Source organism: Emydura macquarii, unplaced genomic scaffold (assembly GCF_026122565.2).
Source record: "Emydura macquarii macquarii isolate MOO-44397 ecotype Brisbane River unplaced genomic scaffold, CSIRO-AGI_Emac_v2 contig_1230, whole genome shotgun sequence".
In the NCBI taxonomy this organism is placed as follows: domain Eukaryota; kingdom Metazoa; phylum Chordata; order Testudines; family Chelidae; genus Emydura; species Emydura macquarii.
The window spans coordinates 17,946,674-17,954,454 of NW_027131367.1; positions in this window are offsets into that span (position 1 = coordinate 17,946,674).

The window sequence follows — 7,781 nt, forward strand, 5'->3', positions numbered from 1 at the left end:
ACAAGAAGAAAAGGTCAGAGACTCGGTCCCAAAATTCCATAGAAAAACAGCATGTTCTCCAGAAACATCCAGGTTCTTTGCCATCTGAAGCTTACATTAACTATCTCACCACAGCAAAAGCATTTTCTCTTTCTAATGCAACAAGTGTCATCTTGGTTCTTTAGCCCATTGGATTTGTGTGGTACTAGGTGGTATGTTTTAGGGAACAATAGACAGGATTCTAAGCATGGGGTCCTGGGTCACCTTATCATGGTCAACAGATCATAGAAGATTTACTCATTGGACATTGAATCATATACCTGTATTTGTGCTCTCTGCTGACCAGAGATAGGGCTTGAACCAAAACTTTGAATCTAAACATCCAAACATTTGGATCCAGGTCCAAATGACAAGGCTGGTCCCCTTTGTACAATAGGCTGAATACTCCCAAACTCTATGGACACGTTCTGATCCAGATACACATTTAACATGAATCTATCCATCCATGCATCCTTAGTTTAGTTTAGCTTGGTGTAGTGGATTTGTAGTGCACCCTTTGCCTTCCCTTATGGAAATTTCAGACAGGAAATTTTGCCAGCACAGCAGAGCCGTTATTGTGGAGAGAGAGAGAATGAGCTCCATCGTTCATATTACATTAAAACAACCTTTCTACAGGTAACTCTGGGGATGGGCATGATATGAGGCTTTAGTCTGTGGAGAAGTTAGTTTGCTTAGTACAAAATACAAGTCCATGGACGACAATAATAATAATGAATACAACAGCTACTATGGCACCAGAAGCAAACTGCAAAAGACCAAAATGCAAATCTCAGTCAATTATCTTTCTATCAGTTACATATGGATTTCACTCGCTGCCTTAATGGAACTTATTACAGCCTTTAACCAGCTAGAGGGATTTCCAGTAGGAAATGTGAGATGGGAAAGGCTGACGCATCTAAAATTTCCACAGGCCTCTGGAATTCATGCAGATTAAATATGTTAAGGACAACTTTGAATTCCCCTCCCCTGCTCTGTATGAGCACATCTGACCTAAGTAAGGAAAGGCCACCGGGCAGGATACAGCAATGGAATTTGCATGTGTACTTGTGTCCCTTATCACCTTGTTAGCACCTAGAGGCAAGTGCATAAGAGAACGCTGAGTGAGGGGCCATAGGGCACTAATCTTGCAGTCTCTGAAGGGTTTCGGCACTATATTTTCCTGTAGTTTAAATGTCATAAATTGTAACTTGAGCCAGAAGGTGCTGTCATGATCCCAGAAAGGAGCAGACTTGAGGTAGTGCTGTGCCAGATGGTGAAAAAGCCCCGGTTGGCGTGTGTCTCCCGGGCTTGCAGGCTCATCATAGTAGCTCAGCAATTATTTTCCTTCCCTAGCTTTGGCCTCATTCTTTGCACAGATTCAGAAAATGGAGCTGGTGAAAGGGGGTGTCTGATTGGTTGATGAGTGTTTTGCCTGGCAGTTTCCATGGTGGATCTTGGCCTTTGGGCCGAATCCAATGCAGGGCTCAGCATCACCTGTGAGTGCCGCTGGAGATGAAGATGCTCAAAACCTCACAGGCGGTGACTAGCAACTTGCAGGCTGGAAGCCCTGATTTAGTTTAATCAGGTGACTTTCAGCCTTGGTTCTGAAATTCAGTTTTGGCCAGATACCTGTTTGAAGCCAAACAGTGGCTGCATCCCATGGGAGGCTGGGTCTACATTTCCCAGAATGCACTAATGGCCATCTCTCAGAGAAAGGCATTGTGGGACATATTGCCTCCAATTCTTACAGGCTGGAAGGAGGAGCAGATGAAAAGAAACCGATGCTCCAGATGTGGCTGCTAAAACCCAAGTAGCTGTGCTGACACAAGGGATGGCGCAGCATCCAAGTTGGCCTAGCCTGGCCAGCCTTCTCCCACTCTGTGGGACCTCAACAATACTGGGAAAGCAAGAGCAGGCCAATTAGCCTTAAAGAAACCCCACACTCCCTCAGGGTCCCAGTCCTTGGCTCCAAGTTCTGTAAGGCCCGTATGACGTCTCACAGGTCGGGCCCAATTCTGATCCTCCTTCACCAATGGCTTGGTTCTCCCACCACATCTCTGCCTACCTCCAACTCGCGTCTCTCCGCCAATCCTACTGGCCAGGAACTCTCCTTATGCAGCAGAGAGCCCCTCCATTGCTTTGGATACCTGTGCTGATAGCGGAAATTATACTGGTTGGAGCAGAGCTTTCCTGTAGCTGGAAAGCGCAGGGATGAGTTCCACAGAAGTGCCTTGCCAAGTGTCTTTCTGCAGCCCACTGCACTGCCTCAGTGAAGTCAGAAACCATGGGGCTGAGCACGTGTCAGGGCTCCTGTTTCAGGATGTGTGTGTCCTCCTAGGGCAAGGGAAGGGGACATGCTTTGTCCCACAGAGTGTGTCTTGTCTATTAAACACAGAGGCTGATGATGCTCCTCCAGGAGAGGAGTGCCTAGATAAAGTCTCCTGGGTCTCACTACTGGGGCTGGTGAGAGTGCTGAGAAGAAGGGACTATCATTTTCTGCTGCCCTGGAAAAAGAGGACGGTTTCTCTCTTTGAGGAAAGCGGAAGGGCTGGATATTAACCCTTTCTTTGGGGTTCTCACCATAGAAGTTTGCTTTCTGCCCTTGATAGCGTGGTGTCATACTCTATCGTACTAAGAGCTGACAGAGTCCAACCATCCACCCATAGGCGGGTCTGCCGTGTTTCCATGCTGCGCATTATCTCCCCATGGGGGGTTTATCTCCACCCTTAAACACTGAACAAAGGCCAAAGGGCTCAGGTTTGCTGCGGACAAGTTCAGTACCGGGGCAATTTTAAAATGTGCTTGTTTACCAAAATGGACATAAAAGGTTGTGGTTGGGCCTCCGCCCGCACCTCTTGCACAGCAGAGGAAGGGAAAGTAAGAGATGGTGGGCTCCAAGGATGTCTTTATTTTCATCATATTCAAAGGGCTTCCCAAGCAGAGCTTGACGCAGCAACTGCTAATGCTTTCACTGAGCTCCTGTGCAACCAGTTTTAGCTCTGGATTGGAAGAGAAAAGGAAGGAACATTGCATCTCCAGCTGTCCTAGTGATGATCACAGCAAATGCCTAGATGGAAATCTACGGATAGAATTATCCTTCATTTTTCTAGAAGTGAGCTGCAGCTGCCAGCCATGGTTTATTGTTATTAGCAGCCAGGTAAGGTTTAAGGCACCTACCTCTTTGGTACCTAGACTCTGACCGGAGTCCAGGAGAACCCTCTATCTTAACATCTGGACACTGCTCAAACCATTCGATCCCACAGCCTTCTAACCCAAACCTAACAGGTCTGAGTCAAAGCCATTGACCTCTAAGGCCCCAATTCAGCAAAGTACTTAAGCATGGCAGCCGCTCCCGTAAATCCTCACCTGTCATGTCTCGTCTAGGGGATGGAGGGAGCAAGTGTGGAGCACACGCAGTACTGTGACAATCTTTGCTGCCCCAGTGACACTTTAGGGGCTCCATAGGCTGCTCTAACTTGTGCTGCGGGCTAGTTTGGTTCCAGGCCATCTCCAGCTTGGGGGAAGGTGGAAAGGTGATTCCGGTCCTGCTGGGGTTTGGGCCCATTTTATCTAACCTTCCCAGGTGTGACCGAAAACAGAGACAAAAGAAAATATGTAGCTGCATAGTAGAAAGTCAACGTCCTTTTAAATAAACCCACGCCAAGAACATGACAGGAGCCATCCTAACTGTGTTAGGGTCAGTTTAAACAACCCCAAACTTCAGATTTTCGTTTCTTTCTGTCCTCAGATGCCACCTGTCTCTAGAAAGACCAACAGCCTCATCAGTGTCTCGGTAGGGTGTCTTCACAGCTGGAAGAGGTCAGGTGTCCTCATGTTAATTGACTGTAAAATCAAAATAAAAACTGCCTTTGACATTTGCGAGGCATGCACATTTGAATGGCAGGTGGCCGGGGTGTGCTGCAGAAGAAGGATTCCCTCCACCCCCAAAAATCCTGCTCAGGCAGGCTCAAGAAACAACTAAAATAAACCGCTACACAGAAGTTCTTATGCATGAACCCATGTATTTCGAATACCTCTCTGCAATAGCTCATCTGCTGCTCTCTCTGCAGTTCAACATCTACTGGAGTTCAACATCCACCCCCAGGCTTGGGCAGGAAGCGTTCAGGGACCAATCCTTAGCTAGTGTAATTTAGCTTAGCTGCATTGAAGCCAATGTAGCTGAGCCAGTTTATACCGGCTGAGGAACTAGCTCTGAGCTGAGTCAATATTTCCATCTAGTGACACAGACACAGAGACACGCATGCGCGCACACAGACACACTGTTAATGCACCATAGCAAAACTGCATGAGCACTCGTGTCCGTAGATATGAGAGGGAAGGCTGATCTGGCAACTTTAATTCAATCCCTTGTGTGCATGCATTACTATATTCTGTATAATGATAGAATCACACTCCGTTTTTCAAATCACGCAGTGCAGTATACCAAAGTCAAGAGCACCAGCCTGCAGGGTGTCGAGTGCCTTCAGCTCCCACTGAATTCCTCCAAGCATCACACACATGCACAATACTATCACACGTTTAACCTGGCTCCGAATAAGGGCTACATTTTCATGGAATCAGAAAAATGGAGGGCTGGAATGGACCTTGAGAAGTCATCAAGTCCAACCCCCTGCACTGTAGCAGGACAAAGTAAACTTAGACCATCCTTGATGGGTGTTTTTGTCCAGCCTATTTGTAAAAGCCTGCAAGAGGGGGAGGGGAAAATTCCACAACTTCCCTTGGAATCAGATTCCGTAGCTTAACTACTCTTAGAGTTAGAAAGGTTTTCTTAATATCTAACCTAAATCTCCCTTGCTGCAGATTAAGCCCATTATTTGCCCTGCCTTCAGTGGACATGGAGAACAAGTGATGACCATCCTCACTGTAGCAGTCCTTAACATAAGAACGGCCATACTGGGACAGACCAATGGTCCATCTAGCCCAGTATCCTGTCTTCAGACAGTGGGCAATGCCAGGTGCTTTAGAGGGATGAAGAGAACAAGTAATCATTGTGATCCATCCCGTTAGCCATTCCCAGCCTCTGGCAAATAGCAATCCCCATCTATCCTGGCTAATAGCCATTGATGGACCTATCCTCCATGAACTTATCCAGTTCTTTTTTGAACCCCATTGTAGTGTTGGCCTTCACAACATCCTCTGGCAAGGAGTTCCACAAGTTGACAGTGTGTTGTATGAAGAAATACTTCCTTTTGTTCATTTTAAACATGCTGCCTATTAATTTCATTTGGTGACCCCTAGTTTTTGTGTTATGAGAAGGAGTAAACAACACTTCCTTATTGACTTTCTCCACACCAGTCATGATTTTATAGACCTCTGTCGTATCCCCCCTTAGTCGTCTCTTTGCCAAACTGAAAAGTCCCAGTATTATTAATCTCTCATTCTATGGAATTGTTTTCATACTCCTAATCATTTTAGTTGCCCTTTTCTGTGCCTTTTTCTATTCCTATATATCTTTTTTTGAGATGGGGTGACCAGATCTGCACGCAGTATTCAAGATGTGGGCATATCATGGATTTATAAAGAGGCAATATCATATTTTCTGTCTTATTATCTATCCCTTTCCTAATGATTCCCAACATTCTGTTAGCTTTTTTGACTGCTGCTGTACGCTGAGTGGATGTTTTCAGAGAACTATCCACAACGACTCCAAGATATTGCTTGAGTGGTAACAGCTAATTTAGTCCCCATCATTTTATATGTATAGTTGGGATTATGTTTTCTAATGTGCATTGCTTTGCATTTATGAACAATGAATTTCACCTGCCATTTTGTTGCCCAGTCACCCAGTTTTGTGAGATCCCTTTGTAACTCCTCGCTGTCCACTTTGGACTTAACTATCTTGCAAATTTTGCCACCTCATGGTTTACCCCTTTTCCCAGATCATTTATGAATATGTTGAACAGCACTGGTCCCAGTAAAGACTCCTGGGGGACACCGCTATTTACCTCTCTGTTCTGAAAACTGACCATTTATTCATTTGTTTACTATCATTTAACCTGTTACTACTGATCCAGCGGAGGACCTTCACTCTTATCCCATTCACTTACATTGCTTAAGAGCCTTTGGTAAGGGACCTTGTCAAAGGCTTTCTGAAAATCTAAGTACACTGTATCCACTGGATCACCCTTGTTCACATGCTTGTTGACCTGCTCAGAGAATTCTAGTAGATTGGTGAGGCATGATTTCCCTTTACAAAAACTATGTTAACTCTTCCCCAACATATTGTATTCATCTGTGTCTGATAATTCTGTTCTTCACTATATTTTCAACCAATTTGCCTGGTACTGAAGTTAGGCTTACTGGCCTGCTGATTTGTATCCATCTAAGTTATCTAAATATTCTTTAGCCTCTTTCCCTATCTTGGCTTGGGTTCCTTCCCCCTTGTTAATGTTATATTGAGTATCTGGTAACTGTTAACCTTTTTATTAAAGACTGAAACAAAATAGATATTAAACATCTCAGCTTTCTTGATGTCGTCAGCTGTTAGCTCTCCTTCCCTGCTAAGTAGAGGACCTACACTTTCCTTCATTCCTTTCTTTGCTTGTGCCTCAGATCACCTGTTGGTGTTGTGATAGGCTGGGCCTTTACCAGGTCCTATTTGAGTTTTTTCAGTCTCTTCCTCTTCTAAAGTCCTTTCCCCTCTTCCCTCCCCCCTTTTAGGAACCTTACTCCAATATTTCTGGTTTCACAGGTCTTCCAATTGAGGGGATGTTCCGTCTCTGAGTTTTCCTTTAAAAGAATCTATAGAGGTCTGGCTTGTTTATGGAGAATAGGTACAACTGAACTCTACCCTAGCGTTTAATCTTTAAATTTTCCCTGTGTCGCTTGGCTTTTATGTGATCTGGTGAGTTGTTGTGGGCCATGGAGCTCCTGGTGACCCTGACACAGCAATTTTCCTCTGCTGTCCCTCCTGCGACAAGTTTTTTCCTTTTTAAGCTTGCTTCCTCCAAGTGGAGCAGGCTCTGCGATGTGCCTGCTTCGTACTGTCTCAGTCTAGAGAAGCTCTTTAGCCTTCTCCTGACTGGGATCGGGGTGTGGTCCACCATCCATGTGCACCTTCAGACAAGCTACAACATCTACTGTGCATGTCCAGTATGCAGTTTTCTAATGCATGTAATTGTGAAATCAAAACCAATTAATTTTCTAGCTGCTTCAATATTTTACATTTTATACATTGTGTGTGAGGAATAACAAGCTTGTGATTTAAGTGACTCAACTGCACTTTGCCCACTAATCCATCTTTACTGGGACTGCTTTTAGCTTTCCAATTTTTGAGCAGCCTCAAACATCATTAAAAATATCCCCAAAGCTGCCGGCACACATTTCTGTCTTTTCCCCAAATGTAGAATTTCCTCCCCAAGTTGCACTGGTCTGTGTTGCAATATGGACAATATTTAGCCACCTTCACCAGTGACAAGTTTAAGATCCAATATAGCGAGACTCAACAGGGAGCTTGCGATCCAATAGGAAAAAGTTTTTGGCCCAAAATCACTCACCTCAGTCAAAATTGGGAATAACTTCATGGTAGTCCATGGTGTTATAAGGATGTAAAGGAACGGAGAATCAGGCTCTGCATTTCTAGGCCTGGAGGATGATGACTGACATATCAAACCTTAAAATTGTGACATTGTGTAAAGAAAAGCTATTTTAGGTCATTTTCATGGATTTCTCATTTTTCTTTCCTTTTGAGACCTGTTCAGCTGGACTCATGTAACTGAGGGAACTTAGCTTTATGAGTGGAT